The following is a 19,683-nucleotide window of genomic DNA, read 5'->3' on the forward strand; positions in this document are numbered from 1 at the left end:
GGTCTGCGTTACAGCGCCCCAGTGTTGGTCTGCGTTACAGCCGCCCCCAGTGTTGGTCTGCGTTACAGCTGCCCCCAGTGTTGGTCTGCGTTACAGCCGCCCCCAGTGTTGGTCTGCGTTACAGCCGCCCCCAGTGTTGGTCTGCGTTACAGCTGCCCCCTGTTGGTCTGCGTTACAGCTGCCCCCGTGTTGGTCTGCGTTACAGCCGCCGCCAGTGTTGGTCTGCGTTACAGCCGCCGCCAGTGTTGGTCTGCGTTACAGCTGCCGCCAGTGTTGGTCTGCATTACAGTTGCCCCCAGTGTTGGTCTGCGTTACAGCTGCCCCCAGTGTTGGTCTGCGTTACAGCCGTATGATCCTGTATGATCAGCGACCATCTATTGGACATCCACACTGGGGAGGGAGCTGTGTGTACAGCAGTAAGTATACAGACTGTACGTCATCTGTACATGTTGTAGTACCAGGAGACCTCACATACGTGTTAAACATACAATCACCACATGCATGTACATAATTCATGTATTTGTTTAATTTGATATCATTGCTCTCTCAATCACTTCAACCACATCTTTTATTATGAATGTTATTAGATATGTTCTTTACGCAGACATGTATAACATGCATACAGGTTCAAGCTGGTTTGAAAGATTTATTAGTAAAGTTGTGTTTTGTACATTTCAGACATGTCAGAAAGAAAGTGCTGTGCAGACGGATCCCCCTCCACGGACACACCACAAGTCCATGCAGGCGACCACGTGTCAGGTCAGCTGGACCGCAAGTTCCAATCCAAGTTTTTTCCAAAGGTCAGCATCATAATATATATATATATATATATATATATATATATATATACATACATATACATATACACATATATATATACACACACATACATACTATATAATGCTTGATTATAAAACATATTTTTTGCAGAGTGTGTTACTGAACTCTTAGCACAAAAAAACGTAGCACAGATCTTTTGAATGGCACATGATGGCATTCTGTGGTTCTTACCAAATATTCCCCGGCAGACTCTCACCGGCGGTATGCCACATAGTGATACATTCTGTAACATACAAGATAATACATGTCAATGGTAATCACTTCCACCTTATTTATCTGTGTATTCTGTGACTGTGCCAGAGGGACCATTCGACTCCCCATAAATACATCACAGTTTCTGAGCTCTACACATTACACAAGTAACTTCCTCATTACGTGGCTCATCACCTGCTCGTTGTCTGTCCCTCTTCACATACCTGTGATAGGCTGTCTACAACACCCAAACATCCAGACACTTTGATTTGAATCCTGCGTGACTTGTTCTGCAGGTTGTTTGCACCATGTCCCTCATATTCATTGAGTTCCTCCATGACATCCTTTTCTTGGCAGCAGCTCTTCAATTGTTTCCATAATTGTACAGTTTTCACATGAACACCTAAATGTACAAAAGAAGAGTGGTAAGGACATGTACACAATATGCAATATCCAGAGAAAGGCCAATATTAACGTCATCTTCATGTCATACTATGTACAGTATATCTCAAAAGTGAGTACACCCTTTAGATTTTTGCAAATATTCTGTTATATCCTTTCAGGGGATAACATTATCCTACTGAAACTTTGATATAACTTAAAGTAGTCAGTGTGCTGCTTGAATAACAGTATAGATTTATTGTCCTTTGAAAATTACTCAGTACACAGCTGTTAATGTCTAAACAGCTGGCAACAAAAGTGAGTACACCCCATAGTGAACATGTCCTAATTGTGCCCAATGATGTTGTTTTCCCGCCCTGGTGTCATGTGACTCGTTAGTGTTACAAGGATTCAGGTGTAAATGATAAGCAGGGCTGTTAAATTTGGTGTTTTGGGCACAATTCTCTCTGAATGCTGGACAACATGGCACCTCATGGCAAGGAACTCTCTGAGCGGCTGAAAAAAAGGATTATTGCGCTTCACAAAGATGGCCTTGGCTATAAGAAGATTGCCAACACCATGAAAATGAGTTGCAGCACAGTGGCTAAGATCATACAGCGGTTTTCCAGGACAGGTTCCACTCGGAACAGGCCTCGCCAGGGTCGACCAAAGAAGTTGAGTCCACGTGCTCAGCGTCATATCCAGAGGTTGGTTTCCAAAAATAGACGTGCGAGTGCTTCCAGCATTGCTGCAGAGGTTGCAGAAGTGGGATGTCAGCCTGTCAGTGCCCAGACCATACGCCGCACACTGCATCAAATCGGTTTGTATGGCCGTCGCCCCAGACAGAAGCCCCTTCTGAAACCGATGCATAAGAAAGCCCGCAAACAGTTTGCTGAAGACAATGAATCCAAGAACATGAGTTACTGGAACCATGTCCTGTGGTCTGATGAGACCAAAATAAACCTGTTTGGGTCAGATGGTGTCCGGCGTGTGTGGCGGCACCCTGGTGAGGAGTACAAAGACAAATGTGTTTTGCCTACAGTCAAGCATGGTGGTGGCAGCATCATGGTCTGGGGCTGCATGAGTGCTGCCGGCACTGGGGAGCTGCATTTCATTGAGGGACACATGAATTCCAATATATACTGTGACATCCTGCAGCAGAGCATGATCCCCTCTCTTCGGAAACTGGGCCGTAGGGCAGTTTTCCAACATGATAATGACCCTAAACACACCTCCAAGATGACAACGGCCTTGCTGAAGAAGCTGAAGGTTAAGGTGATGGACTGGCCAATATGTCTCCAATTGAGCACATGTGGGGCATCCTCAAGAGGAAGGTGGAGGAGTGCAAGGTGTCCAACATCCGTGCGCTCCGTGATGTCGTCGTGGAGGAGTGGAAGAAGATTCCAGAAGCAACCTGTGCAGCTCTGGTGAATTCCATGCCCAGGAGGGTTAAAGCAGTGCTAGATAACAATGGTGGTCACACAAAATATTGACACTTTGGGCACAATTTAGACATGTTCACTATGGGGTGTACTCACTTTTGTTGCAGCTGTTTAGACATTACAGCTGTGTACTGAGTAATTTTCAAAGGACAATAAATCTATACTGTTATTCAAGCAGCACACTGACTACTTTAAGTTATATCAAAGTTCAGTAGGATAATGTTATCCCCTGAAAGGATATAACAGAATATTTGCAAAAATCTAAAGGGGGTACTCACTTTGAGATATACTGTATATGCCTGTGTTTGACGACAGGCTCGTAAGCAGCTCAAAGCTTTACTCGGTGAGATAATATCTCTCTGGGGCATTCCAACGAAGGTTTACCATGCCGTTTCTCAACTAAGTTCATACTTAGATTGTTGTTTGCAGTACCTTCCCACATTGGTGTGGATCATCAAAGACAACTAGCACCGTCCACAGACACTTGTGAACATAACATGCTAACCTACTGCAGTAACCTTTCCTCCACTCTCTCTGACATAAGGAAACAGGTGACATCAGTTCATCATCACCTGCATCTACACCACTCCACTCATTTCAACCAGTCCAAACGGTGGCAAGGTTTCCCTTCCAGATCCTCCTCTCCACCCACACAGCAGTGAAGGTGGCAGAGAGGGCATCCCCTCGTTCAGCATCTTCTGGCAAGTCCACCACTCTCAAATTAGATAACCTGGATCTTGCCTCCAAGTCTTCAACTTTATCCTGTAGCTTCGTGTTTTTAGCTTCACGCGTGTTCACTTTATCTTGCAGGGAGCTCACGTCGTCCTCGGTAGATGAGATTCTTACTTCAGCCTCTAACATTCGTTCTGAGCATCCCCGTATCTCCTTCCTCATCCCCTCTATTGCTGTTAGCATGCCATCAAGTCTTGTGGGAAAGTCCGACTTTAGAGAGCCTCTGGCGATCAGGATTTCCTCCGAGCCTGCTTCCCACCGCCCGGCCTCGCCCGTCTCAACAGAGGTCATGGCTGGCGCAATGCTAGCGCTAGCATAACTTTCTTTAGCTTCCACGTGTAGCTTGGATGCTGTTTTAGCTTAGACTGAAGTGCTTTTGGTCGTCCTTTAGCTGATTTCCCTGCTGCAGCCGGCATTTAACCGTCTTTTCCGAATAGAAACGATGGGTTGACATAAAACGTGGGTAAAATTAGGATTTAAGACAGAAATTGTCGGAGCACTGATAGTTGCGTCTTCCTAGTGAGCCGCCATAACCTGAAGTCTCTTATTCCACCTTTTTATTTATTGATTTCAGGGACTTTTGTTTTCCTAATGCCACATTTCATTTCCATCTTATATTAAAAATAATAACTAGCCATAAAAATACACCAAGAGACGTTGATGTTGAGCATTTAAAATGTATTTATATTTCCATAACTTATCATCTACGAACACATGGTGGCAGTATTTCACATAAATCTGTCCACCGGCCGCCGGAGAAAAAGGTGACGAAGAAGAAGAAGAAGATGAGGAGGAGGAGGAGGAGGAGGAGGAGGAGGACCGCGCTGGACTTGAAATCCTCCCCCGACCCGAGAGGCTGTCAGCGGGCGTGTCTGACTGTTTCCACGCGTTGGTTAAACGGATTGTATTAAAACAGCTAAAACAAATGGTGCACAAGTGTTGCGTGGACACGTGCTGCGTCGCCAAACGTAAGAACCTCGTCTTTCATCGGTTTCCTCTCGGAGACCCGCGGAGACTGAGGCAGTGGCTGTTCGCTCTCAGCATGGATGTAAACACTCCGCGGCACATCATCGGCAACATGTTCGTCTGCCAGAGACACTTTGATCCGGAGGACTACTACGACATCCTGGATCAGCCGAGCCCACTCAGCACGGACACACCTCTGACACAGGTGACCCCACCGCGGGGGTCACTCAGCTGGTGAGCGTGTGAAGGCGAGACACTTTCGTGCACTAGTACATTTGAAGAGATTGGGATATTATGCATCCATAACATATCTTCTTTAAAGATAAACCTTTATTAATCCCCAGAGGGATATGCAGGTGTCATGGCAGCAACAGGAGAGGACAGGTAACAGTACAAACCACACCAGGATGAAAGTAATTATATATTTCATTAAGGGTACAAACCACACAATAATACCAAAAGTCTAAATACAAATAAGGATAAAGTAAAACACTAATTAATGTAAAAACTGAAAAAGCAACAAGCTTAATATGAGATCACAGCTGTGTACGAGGGTTTTTAGATTTATTTAGATTCATTATTTATCTGAACAGCTGCAACGATGAGTCAACAGAACAATAACTGGCAACTATTTTGCTCATTAATCAGTAATTTTTTATGCACAAATGTCTCAAATATGGAGATGTCTTGCTTCTCTCTGTTTTATATCATATTAAAGTGAATATCTTTGGGTCTCGGACTGACAAACAAACACATCTGGCATCTGGACCAAACAATAAATCGGTTTAATGCTCATTAATCAATAAAGAAAATAACCGTGAGTTGCAGCCCATGAGGTGCACAAAGTTATTTACCACTGACAGTCGTTCCTTTGCCACTCTTCTCTTCACATATCGGGAACATGTCACTGAAATTTGTCCAATTCTCTATGAAGTTTCCACCTTTTGACCGCAGACTCGTTTCTCTCCTCGCCTGCGGTTCATGCCAACAGTTTAAACAGCCATGTGGCTAAATCTGCTCCAAGCTGCTGCGAGTGGGGAAGTGGCCAAAAACATGAGGACGATGAGACGACTCTGCTCAAACTTTCTTTGTGTTTCTCTCTGCAGGGAAAGCCCCCGTCAAAAAAAGCCACAGTGCTCAACAAGGTGAACAAAGCTCCTCCAGCCCCAATAGTACTGGATGGTGAGAACACACACACACACACACACACACACACACACACACACACACACACACACACACACACACACACACACACAGGGAATCTAATTACTTAATTGCAGAACAAAAACAGATGTGAAGCTTAATGGAAGCATTTGAGACACAATCTGAAGTCAGGTGTGAACTCTTCATTTGTCTCACAGCTTGAATTGGTGCTTGTTGCTTGTTTGGGAGCATCAGCAGCTGCATACAGTACATGTGCACGAACGTCTCTCTCTAAACCTTTTGATTGAATGTGAATGACGCCTCTGTTCTTCCCGTTGTGTAGCATCGGCTGCAGGTTTTGAATGGGGCGCCTACTTAGAGAAGGAAAGCGCTCTGGCTGCATCGGTGTCCTGCTTCAGACATGTGAGTCCCAATAATCATTAGAAACTATGTTTTCTCTCAGATTATAAAATGTCTAAAGGAAAAACACTTGCACGCACGTATTAACACCTAATCCAACATGGAGTATAAAAAAGAATGAATACTTTGCAAAGTGAGCGTTGTCTATAATAAGTGTGCACCTCACCCTGGTGACCTCCCTCCTGCAGGCGCCCCTGTGTGCCCAGTGGGACGACATCTTAATGGGGATGAAAGTGGAGGTCCTGAACACAAACGCAGTCCTGCCCAGTAAAGTCTACTGGATCGCAAGTGTCATCCAGATTGCAGGTGTGTCTCTGTGTTTTCTGATCATGAATATACATCTTTTGCAGGAGCATCAACAGTAACGCAGCTCTTCCCTCCTCTCGTCTGCAGGATACAAAGCTCTGTTGAGGTACGAAGGCTTTGAACACGACAGCAGCCGAGATTTTTGGTGCAGCCTCGTCTCGGGGGAGCTGAACCCGATTGGATGTTGCGCCATGACGAGCAAGCTGCTGGTGCCACCGCAAGGTGAGGATTCACACTCGAACCACATTGGTTCAGTGTTACCTGGAGACGTGTTATTGAACTCTCTGAAGTCCACAACCAGCCGGCGGGTTTAAAAAAGCCAGTTTTCTTTTAAGAATCGCTTAAATTAAACCGTTTATCAAAGCCAGAAACTGCAAAAACAGAAATTATCGGCGGGTTTCAAATTTCCGACGGTCCTTGAACGAGTCACGTGCGACGAAGACGTGTGTCGGTAAAAATAACAAAATCTAAGATTAAAAAGTGACATTTCACCGAAATCACTTTATTCTAAATGTCTCAATTAGAATGTTGCCAAAAATCAAATGTTTGAATTTAATATATCCTGTAAAAAACATGAAACTCTGAGCTCCTCAGCGCAGCTGGGAAACATCAACGACTGGAGACCAACAGACACGACACAGAAACTCTGTTGCTTTGTGGCATTATAACTGTTTTACTGAACAAAACACAGTTCTGAGTTCTCCATACTTCTAGCCATGATTGTACCGTTTCCATAGAAGTGCAGGATTTACGTGTTGCAGTGAAAACAAAGCCCCAGCTGGTGAAATGTGTCAAGAAGCATTTGCTTGAACGCTGCTCGCCTGCATGAAGCACAGAGGACGTTAACATGTCATCAGGATTAATACCGCCGATAACGAAGACTTTAAATATGTCATGCTTTGCTATGTCAACAATGTTGTGACTTGAGAAATGATGTGTCCATAGATGTGAAGCAGAACATCCCAGATTGGAAAGAATACCTGATGAAAAAGCTGGTGGGGGCCAACACCCTCCCTGTTGACTTCTACCTGAAGGTAAAACTGACGCTCTGCTTTGCACATGTGAAGAGAACTATTTAGTTTCACTGAATGACTTCATCTCTTGCCTTCCTCCTTCTCCCCAGTTGGCGGAGAGCATGCGGACCTCGTTCAGAATCGGCATGCGCGTGGAGGTCGTGGACCCCAAACACGTGAGTCAGACCCGCATGGCCGCCATCGACTCGATCGTCGGTGGCCGCCTGCGGCTGGTGTACGAAGACCAAAGCGACGCCGCCGTCAACACCATCTCTGATTTCTGGTGCCACATGTGGAGTCCCCTCCTGCACCAGATCGGCTGGTCCACCAAAGTGGGTCACGCCATCAAAGCACCTGGTAGGTGTTGCGTTTAGTTTTCCCCAAACGTAGGAGTAATGGCGTGCAACAGAGACGGAGACAGAAGAAACGACACGAGAACATGGTTGTATTGTGTAAGACCTCTAGACGCACACATGTCACGCTTGTTGTGAACTAAAGATATTTCTTTTTTAAATGATAGCAAACAGTGGAGGGACCGCTGCCAAGGTCTGGAGGGGGAACTATGACAGTTCGTTCCTGCTCTTTAAAAAGGTAAGGAAGTATTCTTTATTCGTACTGTCTCTTTAAGCCCCCATCCCGACAAAGCCCAGTCTGCTGTGATTGGTCCGTGTTTGTCGGGTCGTTCACTTCTGCGCTCTCGTTGTTGTTTCTGTGTGTATTTCCCCGTCGATGGAGTTTGATACTTCCACAGTATTTGTGCATTTTCAGCCATGTCTGTGACAGCATTCTGCACTCACTATGTGAAGTCTCTTAACGACGACTGATCTGCAGCCCAGGTTCGTTTACATGGAGGGGGGTTTCTTTGAGGAAGGAATGAAGCTGGAGGCCATCGACCCTCTTAACCTCGGGAGCATCTGTGTGGCCGCGGTACACAAGGTAAGACCGCTGTCATTGGGTGTGTGTGTGTGTGTGTGTGTGTGTGTGTGTGTGTGTGTGTGTGATCTGATAAATGAGCTGGTTATTATATTACCGTTCTTTAACCCTTGTGCTTTCATTCTCAGAATTGTTTACATAATGCCTCTGTGGTCTTTTATTTAAAGAAGAAAAGAAAAGCACCACAATTTTCTTTTTTTACAGTCTGATGAAGTTCTTATTTTTTGTCAGATTTAAACAAATTATATATATATTTTAAAAAGAAAGAAACTCCCATTTATTACCTTAAAGGACAAGAATGTCCCCTTCATAAAACTGCTATAAAATACTACAATTCGACTATATTAATATATTAATTAATATTAATTAATATGAATAATATGAATAAATAATATTAATAATTAATATTATTTAATATTAATATTAATTAATATTAATTAGTATTAATTAATATTAATAGTATTAATTAAAATTATTAATTAATTTTTATATTATTAATTAATATTATTATTAGAATAAGTCATATTTGTATCAGTCCTGATCATAACTACTAAATATTAATTAATTTTCCAGTCTGTTAACATAATGCAACTGTTATGGGTTAAAGAACAGTCAAATGTAATTATTTTCTTTATACTTAATGCTAAAGTGGATTTATTTTCTCAGTCTGGGTTATGTTAATAATGAACAACATTGATTTTGATGCTTTTTAATTTTTTGTGCAAGAAAAAAATCATGTTTTCAGGACAAACATGAGAAAATGTCTCAATCTGGAGGAAAATAGTCAAAACTACAATTTTGAAGCCAGAGCTCCAGATGTGAAGCCTGATATAAAAGAATACATGATTTTATGTTGCACAGGTTATTGTTGACTTATTAGAGGAGCTGAGGTTGAACTGAACGTCTGCCATATGCATTAAATAAAAGGGTTAATCCTACAGCGAGTGTTTCTCTAACTTCCCTCCTCCTCTCCTCCCAGGTGCTGTTAGATGGATACCTGATGGTGGGAATCGATGGCGCCGTATCCAACAACGGCTCCGACTGGTTCTGTTACCACGCCTCGTCCCATGCCATCCTTCCCGTGGACTTCTGTAAGAAGAACAACATCGCTCTCACCGTACCTCAAGGTAGATATACACAACAATGATTCAGAGGCAGGAGACAGTGGTTCAGTGCTGACGATACTTAATGTTTGTGTCTCTGCAGGTTACGACTCTCAAACCTTCACCTGGGACAAATACCTGAAGGACACCGAAGCTAAAGCTGCACCGACACGCCTGTTAAACACCGTAAGACAGGAAGTCCAAACCCAGAGTGGCGTCTCTGAGCAACATAATGTGATCAAGACCGTTCATATATCAAGCAGACGAACCCGCTTTGTCTTTCTCTTCAGGACTTCTCGGGTCACGGCTTCTCCCCCAACGTGAAGCTGGAGGCGGTGGACTTGATGGAGCCGGGCCTGGTGTGCGTGGCCACCGTGAAGCGCTGCGTGGGCCGCCTGCTGCTCATCCACTTCGACGGCTGGGAGGATGATTTTGACCAGTGGATCGACCACCAGTCCCCGGACATCTACCCCGCCGGCTGGTGCGACCTCATGGGCTACCAGCTGCAGCCGCCTCCAGGACTCGGTAAACGCCTGATTTAGCAGCGTCCATCCCCTCGTGTGTTGAGAGCTCATATTAAAGGAATACTTCACCCCCAGAAGGATCATTTCTTGTTTTTCTCACACGCCTCCACGGGGAGCGTCTTGATGACTTGAAGTAACTGGTAAACTATATCCAAACGTCCGTCGACAAACTCGCACACAACTCGTGCAGTATAATCCAAGTCTCATTTATCAAGTCGTGTACTTCACACACTATTTAAAACTCTGAAGCTCCAACGGACGAGTGGCGTGCCGGCACAAGGTGAGCCAATGAAATACAAATGATCATTTTGGGGAGAAGCATTCCTTTAAGCCATCATCTAAACCGGTTGAATCTGATTTAAGTCTTTACAAGAGGCATTTAAACTCTGATTCAACTGCATTTTAGATAATTGGAGGAATTAAAGACCAAATGAGGCAGAAAAGTGTCACGTTTGTCTCTTTCACGTCCCAGACGGAGGTTTAACTGGGGATTAAAGCTGTTTGTGTCGATGTGTCTGACTCGTGTTTCGTTCTGTTTCCAGTCAATTTAATGGAAAACCAGACGGGACAGAGCAAGAAATACAAAACCCTTGCGCATCGGAAAAGAAGTATGTTTTGTTTGCTCTCATATTTAGTGTTTTCCTGCATCTGATGGTTGTATAACTGTTCTTCCACCTCCTCGTTGTGTTTTCTGTAGAAAAGAAGCCTGGAAAGAAGAGGCTCTCTCAGGATCAAGCTGAAGAAGATGCTGGTCAGCAGGCGGAGGTCACTGACGCTCCTTCAGGGCCGGAGGACCTCAGCCTTCCTCCAAGAGTGCCTCTCATCCAGCCCAAACCTGAGCCCGAGGAGCAGGAGAGTAAGTGGACACACTTCTCATTTTCGTGAGATCATTTTGCCAATTTGCTGACGTATGTCTGTCTGTAGTCTTTGCAGTGCAGGTGAAAGTGGAGGAGGTGGAGATGGAGATGGAGACGCCCACTGATCCTCCACCAGTCCCTCTGGGTGTCTTTACACGGGAGGAGGGCGGAGAGAAGAGTAAGTCCGGACTACAACAGGCACCACAGCTTGGAAAGAGCAGCTCATGCAAAGACGGAGCGGAGTGAAACTACAGCAGGAAGAAGTGAAGAGTGTGAGGAGGGAGCCACTGAGGAGACGGTGCCGTGCCCGAGGTTTCAGAGAGCAGGACACGAGAGGAGAGGCTGCAGGGATGGAGGCGTCTAAAGACTGAAGAGGAAAAGGTGGATGAACAGAGAGACAATGGATTTTGTTTAAATGTGCGCTATATTTAGAACATTTCCCTGCGTCACCCTAAAGCAGTCATCTTTGCTCTCTTCAAAACCACCAGACTCCATTGACAAAAACACTCATTTTAGCTCACAGAGCTAGTTAGTGCTGCTGGTTAGTTTGTGTTATTGTCACTTTAAAACCCAAAGGTCACACAAACTAACGAGAGCAGGAATGGCGGACTCCGCCGCTACCAATAACTTCTCTATATGTAAATATGATAAAGTAGAAACTACTCAGCGGTGAGTAGGAGCTGCTGTAACACAGCCTGTGTTTGTGAATATGTTTTATTATTTAACTCGGGTGAGCAGAGACGGTTTCCTGTCGAATGTTATAATGTTTTCATCTTCTGTGAATTGTGATTTACTGTTTCATGCTTTTCAACATTAAATAATTAACGTACTGTGTGTGTAATGATCAGTGTTTGAAATATTTACTGGATAAAAACACAATGTCTGTTAGATGCAAAGAAGAAAAATGATGCATTGTTCAAAGATACACTTTACTGCAGAGTAAAGATAAAGGACATCTTAATTCTGTGTAAGATGCACATACGCAATGTTGGAAAGCATCGCTGCTCGTAAAATCAAGACTCTTTATTTTAGTCTGATTTCCTGCAAAGGTACAAATTATAAGAGCAATAAAGACAAAATCATAAACAATTTCTTTCAAGTTGATTTATTTCTTGTAAAATAACTGATCATTATAAACCCAAAGAAATATTTTTATTTACAGAATTACTGAAAATCTTTAGTCTCCATATTTATTGAACTTTATGTTTTCCTTTAAAACAAATAAATTACTCTTACAAATTAGTTTATTTCTATGGAATGACTTGGAACTATGGGGCGAGTGATACAAGTGATTAAAACTTTATTGATAATCAATAAACAAATCATCAGTTCATTGATAAAAGTGAAAATTCTGCTTCCTGTTCTTATGACCTCATTATGACCTCATCAACCTCATTATGACCTCATTATGACCTCATCAACCTCATTATGACCTCATCAACCTCACTATGACCTCATCAACCTCATTATGACCTCAGCAACCTCATTATGACCTCACTATGACCTCATCAACCTCACTATGACCTCATCAACCTCATTATGACCTCATTATGACCTCATCAACCTCATTATGACCTCACTATGACCTCACTATGACCTCATCAACCTCACTATGACCTCACTATGACCTCACCTCATTATGACCTCATCAACCTCATGACCTCACTATGACCTCATCAACCTCATTATGACCTCACTATGACCTCATCAACCTCACTATGACCTCAACCTCATTATGACCTCACCAACCTCATGACCTCATTATGACCTCATTATGACCTCATCAACCTCATTATGACCTCATTATGACCTCATCAACCTCATGATGACCTCATTATGACCTCACTATGACCTCATCAACCTCACTATGACCTCATCAACCTCACTATGACCGCATCAACCTCATTATGACCTCACTATGACCTCATCAACCTCATTATGACCTCATCAACCTCATTATGACCTCATCAACCTCATGACCTCACTATGACCTCATGACCTCATCAACCTCATTATGACCTCACTATGACCTCATCAACCTCACTATGACCTCAACCTCATTATGACCTCACCAACCTCATTATGACCTCATCAACCTCATTATGACCTCATCAACCTCATTATGACCTCATTATGACCTCATCAACCTCATGATGACCTCATTATGACCTCACTATGACCTCATCAACCTCATTATGACCTCATTATGACCTCACTATGACTTCACAGTGACACTATACAGCTGGAGTGTTAAGCAGGAGTGTGTGTGTGTGTGTGTGTGTGTGTGTGAGACTCCACAGTGATACTATACAGCTGGAGTGTTAAGCAGGAGTGTGTGTGTGTGTGTCACTGATGATCTCTTTCTACCATCTTACAGTCATGTTGAGAAGAAGTCTCCAACTTGGTGAACACTTTAGCTGACTGAAGTAGTTCAAAGGCAGAGGAGATGAGTGGCAAAGGGTAACGTTTTTTTACTGTGATGTCATTTAGTGGGCTATAGTTGATGCATGGTCTCAGCGACCCATCTTTCTTATCCACAAAGAAAAACCCCGCTCCGGCAGGTGAGGAGGAGGAGGGACGAATGATCCCCGCTTTGAGCGAGGAAGAAATGTATTCGTCCATCGCTGCTCTTTCTGGCCCCGAGATGGAATATAATCGCCCTCTCGGAATGGGCGCCCCCGGCAGCAGGTCAATAGGGCAGTCGAAGGGTCGGTGAGGGGGTAGCGACATGGCTTTGGTTTTATTAAAAACCTCTCTTAAATCATGGTAGCAGGGCGGTACTCTTACTAGGTCAGGAGAATTCCCTGCACTTACATAATTTACCTCAGGTAACTGAGTGATGGGTGGGGAACGACAAGTAGTGTTACAATTCTTTCCCCAGGCCTTAACCTTTCCCACACACCAGTCTATGTGAGGACTATGCCTCTTTAACCACGGAAAACCCAGAATCACAGGGTGCAGGGCAGAGTCAAATAAATGAAATGGCATCTCTTCCGTGTGGTCTCCATTCACGGTGATTTGAATGGGCTCCGTGCAGTGGGTGACTTTAAACAGCAGGCGGCCGTCTAAGGTGCTGCCGTTAATAGGCCTTGCTAACGGAACGCTCTTTAATCGTAACCGCTTCGCTAACCCTCGACCACCTGTCGATTGCGCTGTTGAATACTCATCTGTCTTTGGGAGGCTTCCCCAGCCGGTGATGCGTGGTCAAAAATGCGTCTTAAGGTGTCCGTGAACTCGGACAGCAAGTGGCAAACTACAGAGTCTCTGGCCCATTCAGCAGTAGCCCAGGCTGCAGCTCTCTCAGTCAAATGGGACACCATAAAGGCTACTTTCGCTTGGTCCGAAGAAAATGCTGCCGGATTGTGTCTGAAGTGTGGGTCGCACTGGACGATAAAGGTCCTACAATTGCCGGCATCTCCGGAAAATCTCTCCGGGAGAGCCAGACGCAGTGGCGAGAAGACAGCAGGAACTGGTACAGGAGGAGAGGAATCTACAGCAGGTGATGTCACCGGGGAAGCAGTCGGTAGGTGAGTAAGGAACTGTTGCATCTGTTTCGTCAGGAGGTGTATTTCCGAGGAAACAGCGGCTTGGAAAGTCGTTTGACTGCCTACTACTCCCTGGAGTCCTCGACTGACGGCTAGCAGCTGATTATCCTGCTGATGGATCTTTACGCCCTGGAGTGATAGGGCGTCCCGAAGTCCTTTGGAGTCGGCTGAGTCCATTCTGGTCAGTTCGTTCTGTTACGCCTCAGACACAGGGAAGGAAGACTCAATTGCACGACTCCAGACACAAGGGTAAAGTGTAGAATAAACCAAAACTTTACTTCCAAAAAACAACAAAATAACAACTCAAAACGCTCACAAGGAGGATATACAAATTTCTCTGAAAAGCACACTTCATGGAACACTGGTAGTTGCACATGATCTCACAAGGATATGACAAGATGAACTGACACACGACAAGGGGAGACAGGACAATTTATACAAGAGGTGAGTGGGAACAGGTGAAAACAATCAGGGGGCGAGGCAGACACTGGCGATGGAGGGACATCACACCAGGACAGGAAGTAAAGGGATCTGGGTTGAGAAACAAGAGGTAGGTACAAAATAAAACAACTCAACAAATTCGACGAGACATGACACAACCACTGCAGACACCCATCCTGCAAACCAGCCTTTGATCACCTGCCGGAGCGCACATTTCTCACTGCTGACAGCTTCCCTGGAATCAGCGGCCCAATGTTATCACAGATACAGATTACAGCAGGTGAGCATGTTCCAACATATGAGAGGTAACAATTACATTGTTATAGATTTAAATCCCTGATCCATAATAACAAAGACAAAGCTGCACATTAGACGTTCATCCTACGGGCCTTGTGATCAGCATGCAGCGCATATAAGTACACACATCCTCCTGCACAGTCTCTGGCGCCATCTAGTGTCAGACTACATGTACTGCAGGACGAGGCGAGAGCTACAGGTTTGTAAATCACTGTGTGCTCTTAATACTGGTGGACTCAGAGAGTGTGTGTGTGTGGGGGGGGGGGGGGGGGGCCTTGTATGTTCAAACATACACTGCAGAATTGCAGCCTTCAACTAGAAAACCTGATGTAGTTCCCTCTATGGTTTCTTCTTCTTCTCTTCTTCTTCTCCTTCTTCTTCTCCTTCTCCTCCTTCTCCTCCTTCTCTTCTTCTTCTTCTCTTCTTCTTCTTCTTCTTCTTCTCTTCTTCTTCTTCTTCTTCTTCTTCTTCTTCTTCTTCTTCTTCTTCTTCTTCTTCTTCTTCTTCTTCACTGACTCTAGATATGATTTCCTTTCCTCCCCCAAGGACACTTATGTCTCTCTTATCTCTCCCCTCCTCTCTCTCAGCTCTCCAGTTTATGTCTAAAACAGATTGTAAGCTACCTGCTGCCCAAAAGTCTTTTCTCACTGCAGGATTGACACATGGGTTCGACCATGTGTCAAAAGGGAGGAATGTGAAGTGTAATCAATGACCTTTTGGTTCACAAAAGGCTTCTCACCCACCACCTACACAACCTAAACATGCCACTGCAGCTCCAGTGACTAAAGCTTTACTCTGTGAGATAATATCTCTCTGGGGCATTCCAACGAAGGTTTACCATGCCGTTTCTCAACTAAGTTCATACCTAGATTGTTGTTTGCAGTACCTTCCCACATTGGTGTGGATCATCAAAGACAACTACCACCGTCCACAGACACTTGTGAACATAACATGCTAACCTACTGCAGTAACCTTTCCTCCACTCTCTCTGACATAAGGAAACAGGTGACATCAGTTCATCATCACCTGCATCTACACCACTCCACTCATTTCAACCAGTCCAAACGGTGGCAAGGTTCCCTTCCAGATCCTCCTCTCCACCCACACAGCAGTGAAGGTGGCAGAGAGGGCAACTTGGATCTACGCCAGCCACTGCAACCACTGCCTCACCTCACTGACTCTCCAGAACAGCACGAAGGGGTGAGCACCACACAAACTACAACCTAAAGACACAACAGAGAATCACCGAGGGTGTCGTTGAATCTAACTGGAAGGATTTAGCCTCAGTTTGAGCAACGAGCGTCATTTGACGTACGCAGATACACTGCCCTCAAATCATCCGACTTAGGAGAAGTCATCAAGTGACCTGCAGAAGAGTTTCTGTGTCACCCACGAGGGACCTACACGTCATCTACACGGACAGACCACGTCCGTGGCATCCATTCCAACACCTGGGGTTTGGTGGCCTTAGAGGCTCGATGTGTTTTTTGACCTTAATATCAATTATCATTGTGTTTCCCATTTTGCTCACACGGCCCGGCAGGAATAATACTCACTGTTCTGACTATCGTTTTCTGTTGTGTAATTCCCTGCGCCCGTGGCTTGATCACACGTGCCATAGATGGGGCGGTTACACACACCTTTGTAAAACATGCCACTGATGCTGAAAACATGACTCCACACCAACCAGACTCACCTGAGTCTGACTCTGACGTCTCATTTGACACATGCGAGGACAACTTTGTTTAGATAACCTAAATGAACTATGATGTAATAACCTCCCCGCTTGCTTTTTGAAATCTCAGACACACTTCTGAACAAAAACAGCCACTTGCACACACACACACTTTCTTTCCATCCAGCCCATGATGACCACGTCTAGATGTTTGTGAAGTTCTAGCGTTGATGTTCTAACGCCTGTGATGAACTTGTACATATATATTCTTGTTGTTTGATCAATAGAATGATCAAAAGGGAGGAATGTAATGGAACATTTCATATGTCCATGTTAAATTCTTATTGTTTAATACTTGGTGAAATGAACTTCTGTCTTTCCCCATTATTTCCTTGTAACTTTATTTCTCTCCCCCCCCCCCCCCCCCTCTACTCCTTGTTTCATTTCGTCTTTCTAACACCTGCAACTGTGGGAACTCTCCACAGCTCCCTTCTCTACTCCCTTTCTTTGTGGGCCAACTATGGCAATCTTCCCCCCCCTTCTCCTTTCTGTCTTTAAAACACATGAACACACTTTGTTCTGGTTCTTGCTCACGCAGACTGCTGCACTCTGTAGGGTTGATGATCCTATTTGCAAATAATAAATACTCAAAAGACAAGTTAACTTCTCAAGAATCGACATTTCAGTATTATAGACTTCACTGGTCATTTGTTTAAGGACTTGATTAAAAGTTTCCACGACACTAGGATCAAACCATTATGTGAAAGAAGGAAGGGGGGCAGACGCTCCAAAGACAGCGCGTGTAGTGGTACAGGCCAGATACACAGAGCGACAGAGAGACGGGGGATTTAAATGCAACAGGTCGGGAGAAAGTGAAGAAATGAAGCTCTGCACTAAGACAACACTGGTGTTGGTCCTCTACGTGTTGGAGTTGTTCAGGAGCTGTGCAACAGAACAGCAACTTGTGGAGTTGCTTTGTTCTGCCATATCTGGTGTCGCTTTCTGTTTCAGTTGTTTTGAGTTTTGCCTTTCTGTATTGGTGGGGGCGCTTTACTTTCCAATGTGAATTAAATGCTCTTTGTTTTTACTTTACTAAATCTGTTGCCTCGTTTTCCTTTCTTCACCCGGGTTATTTTATTTCTACTTGTTACTTCCCTTTCCTCCAGACTAACAGGGAACGTAACATAAGATTACACTTTATTACAAGTACTAAGACAAATAAATGTAGTTTAGCATTTAACCAGAAGTGTGAAATAGCAGTGTGGAATGAATACAACACTATATCACCAAACTAATTATATATATTGTTTCTAAATATAGGCAATGACAACATGATGGCCAAAAGTCCCACATTTCCTGACAGCTGTAAACTCATCACACATGTTTAAAGTGAAGTGCAACAGCGCCTCCTGTAGGTTAAAGGAGGAACTCCTCTTTGGTAATAAAGTGCTTATCCCATGTATAACTTTAAACATTTAAAAGCACAGAAATGAACAGATCTTCTGTAAAAGAGTAGAAATAAATGAGGAGAACATGAATGATGTTTTTAATCCCTCAATTCTAATATAAAAAACCTTCAAATACACACATGATGAGACATGTACTCAACATAAACAGAGAAACAAGAAGAAGAATACAAATAAATGCATAACAACAATAAGAAATATGAAATAGAGCTGGAATAAATCAACTTCAGTAATATGTCATTATAATGAGAAACACTTACGTTCTTCTTCTTTACAGAGTTCACCATGAAGTTAGAAAGTTATAACAAGAGTGATGAACATTTAAATGAGTCTGTTAGAGGGAACCTAAGTGTGCACACTCCAGCATACACCTCTGTGGTGGAGTCCATGCAGTGCAGTCATCTCACTAACTTACTGAAGAGTGAACGCACTTATTGTACATGTGCCATAAGATGCTTGTATTGATGAAGGTGATGTATTTACTGTGTGGCCATAATAAGAATAATGTTTAAGATGCGACGATGAGTATCAGAAACAAGAAGTCTGATGAAGTTTAAACAAGTACAAGTGTATATCAGAACTCCAGCAAGAGAACTTATGAAAGGTGAACAGGTTGATGCACTTTAAGCTTTAAGAAATATATTTAAGTAACCCAAGTTAATTATATATATATATATCTTTAGATATGAACTGCTCCATCTTCCACTCGTCTCTCCAGCAGGAGGACCAGTTGATCTGAGCTAATACAAGCTGAGCCTGCAGGTCGGTCCCAGGCAAACAATTACCAATAACTACATTTGATTCTGTGGTGAAGCTCCATAAATATACTTCACACTGTGCAGCTGCTCCTCTTTCACCTTGCTGTCTTCCTCGGGCAGGTTTGTTCACACATCCAGTTTGATGGAGTCCTCTGAAGGACAACAAGAGAAAGAACTCAATGAAAACTTGAATGAAGCTGAGAAACATTAGCAGACAACATTCTGGAATATTTTAGAAATAGAATATATATTTTATATATCAAACAGAAACACAATTGAAAGTAGTTTGTGTACGATGAGGGCATCTCATTTTAAGATCAGATGTTCATGTAATATCTGGATGAATGGAGGATATGCTGCAATACTCACATGTTGTGTGTTTCTCAGCTGTGATCAACTCGTCATCTGATCCTGTAGGAACACAATCCCAAAAGTTATGTCTCAGGTTTAAATAACAGTTTGTTGTTAGAGTCAGCCCGCTTCAGAGTCCTGACACGAGCCGACTGATGGAACGCTTTACATGGCATCATATCTTCTGTGCAAACACTACAACTGACTGCAGACAGCTCTGAGCCTGCATTACAGGAAGTAACTCGTCTTTAGTCTGGATCCAAGAACCAAACACACTACCTGTCTCACTCTTCTG

At 43.8% G+C, this 19,683-nt stretch overlaps 1 long non-coding RNA gene and 1 pseudogene across 1 annotated transcript; both read left to right on the plus strand.

Annotated features, from left to right (window-relative positions):
* The first annotated feature begins 4,512 nt into the window (after positions 1–4,512).
* LOC115006100 (lethal(3)malignant brain tumor-like protein 2) lies at positions 4,513–11,944 on the plus strand (annotated as a pseudogene).
* Positions 11,945–14,886: 2,942 nt separating this feature from the next.
* LOC115006099 (uncharacterized) lies at positions 14,887–17,910 on the plus strand. The gene is made up of 2 exons (XR_003832018.1): positions 14,887–15,121; positions 16,137–17,910. It is a non-coding gene; the product is annotated as an uncharacterized LOC115006099 (long non-coding RNA).
* The last annotated feature ends 1,773 nt before the right edge of the window (positions 17,911–19,683 follow it).

This window comes from Cottoperca gobio, unplaced genomic scaffold (assembly GCF_900634415.1).
Source record: "Cottoperca gobio unplaced genomic scaffold, fCotGob3.1 fCotGob3_486arrow_ctg1, whole genome shotgun sequence".
Classification (NCBI taxonomy): domain Eukaryota; kingdom Metazoa; phylum Chordata; class Actinopteri; order Perciformes; family Bovichtidae; genus Cottoperca; species Cottoperca gobio.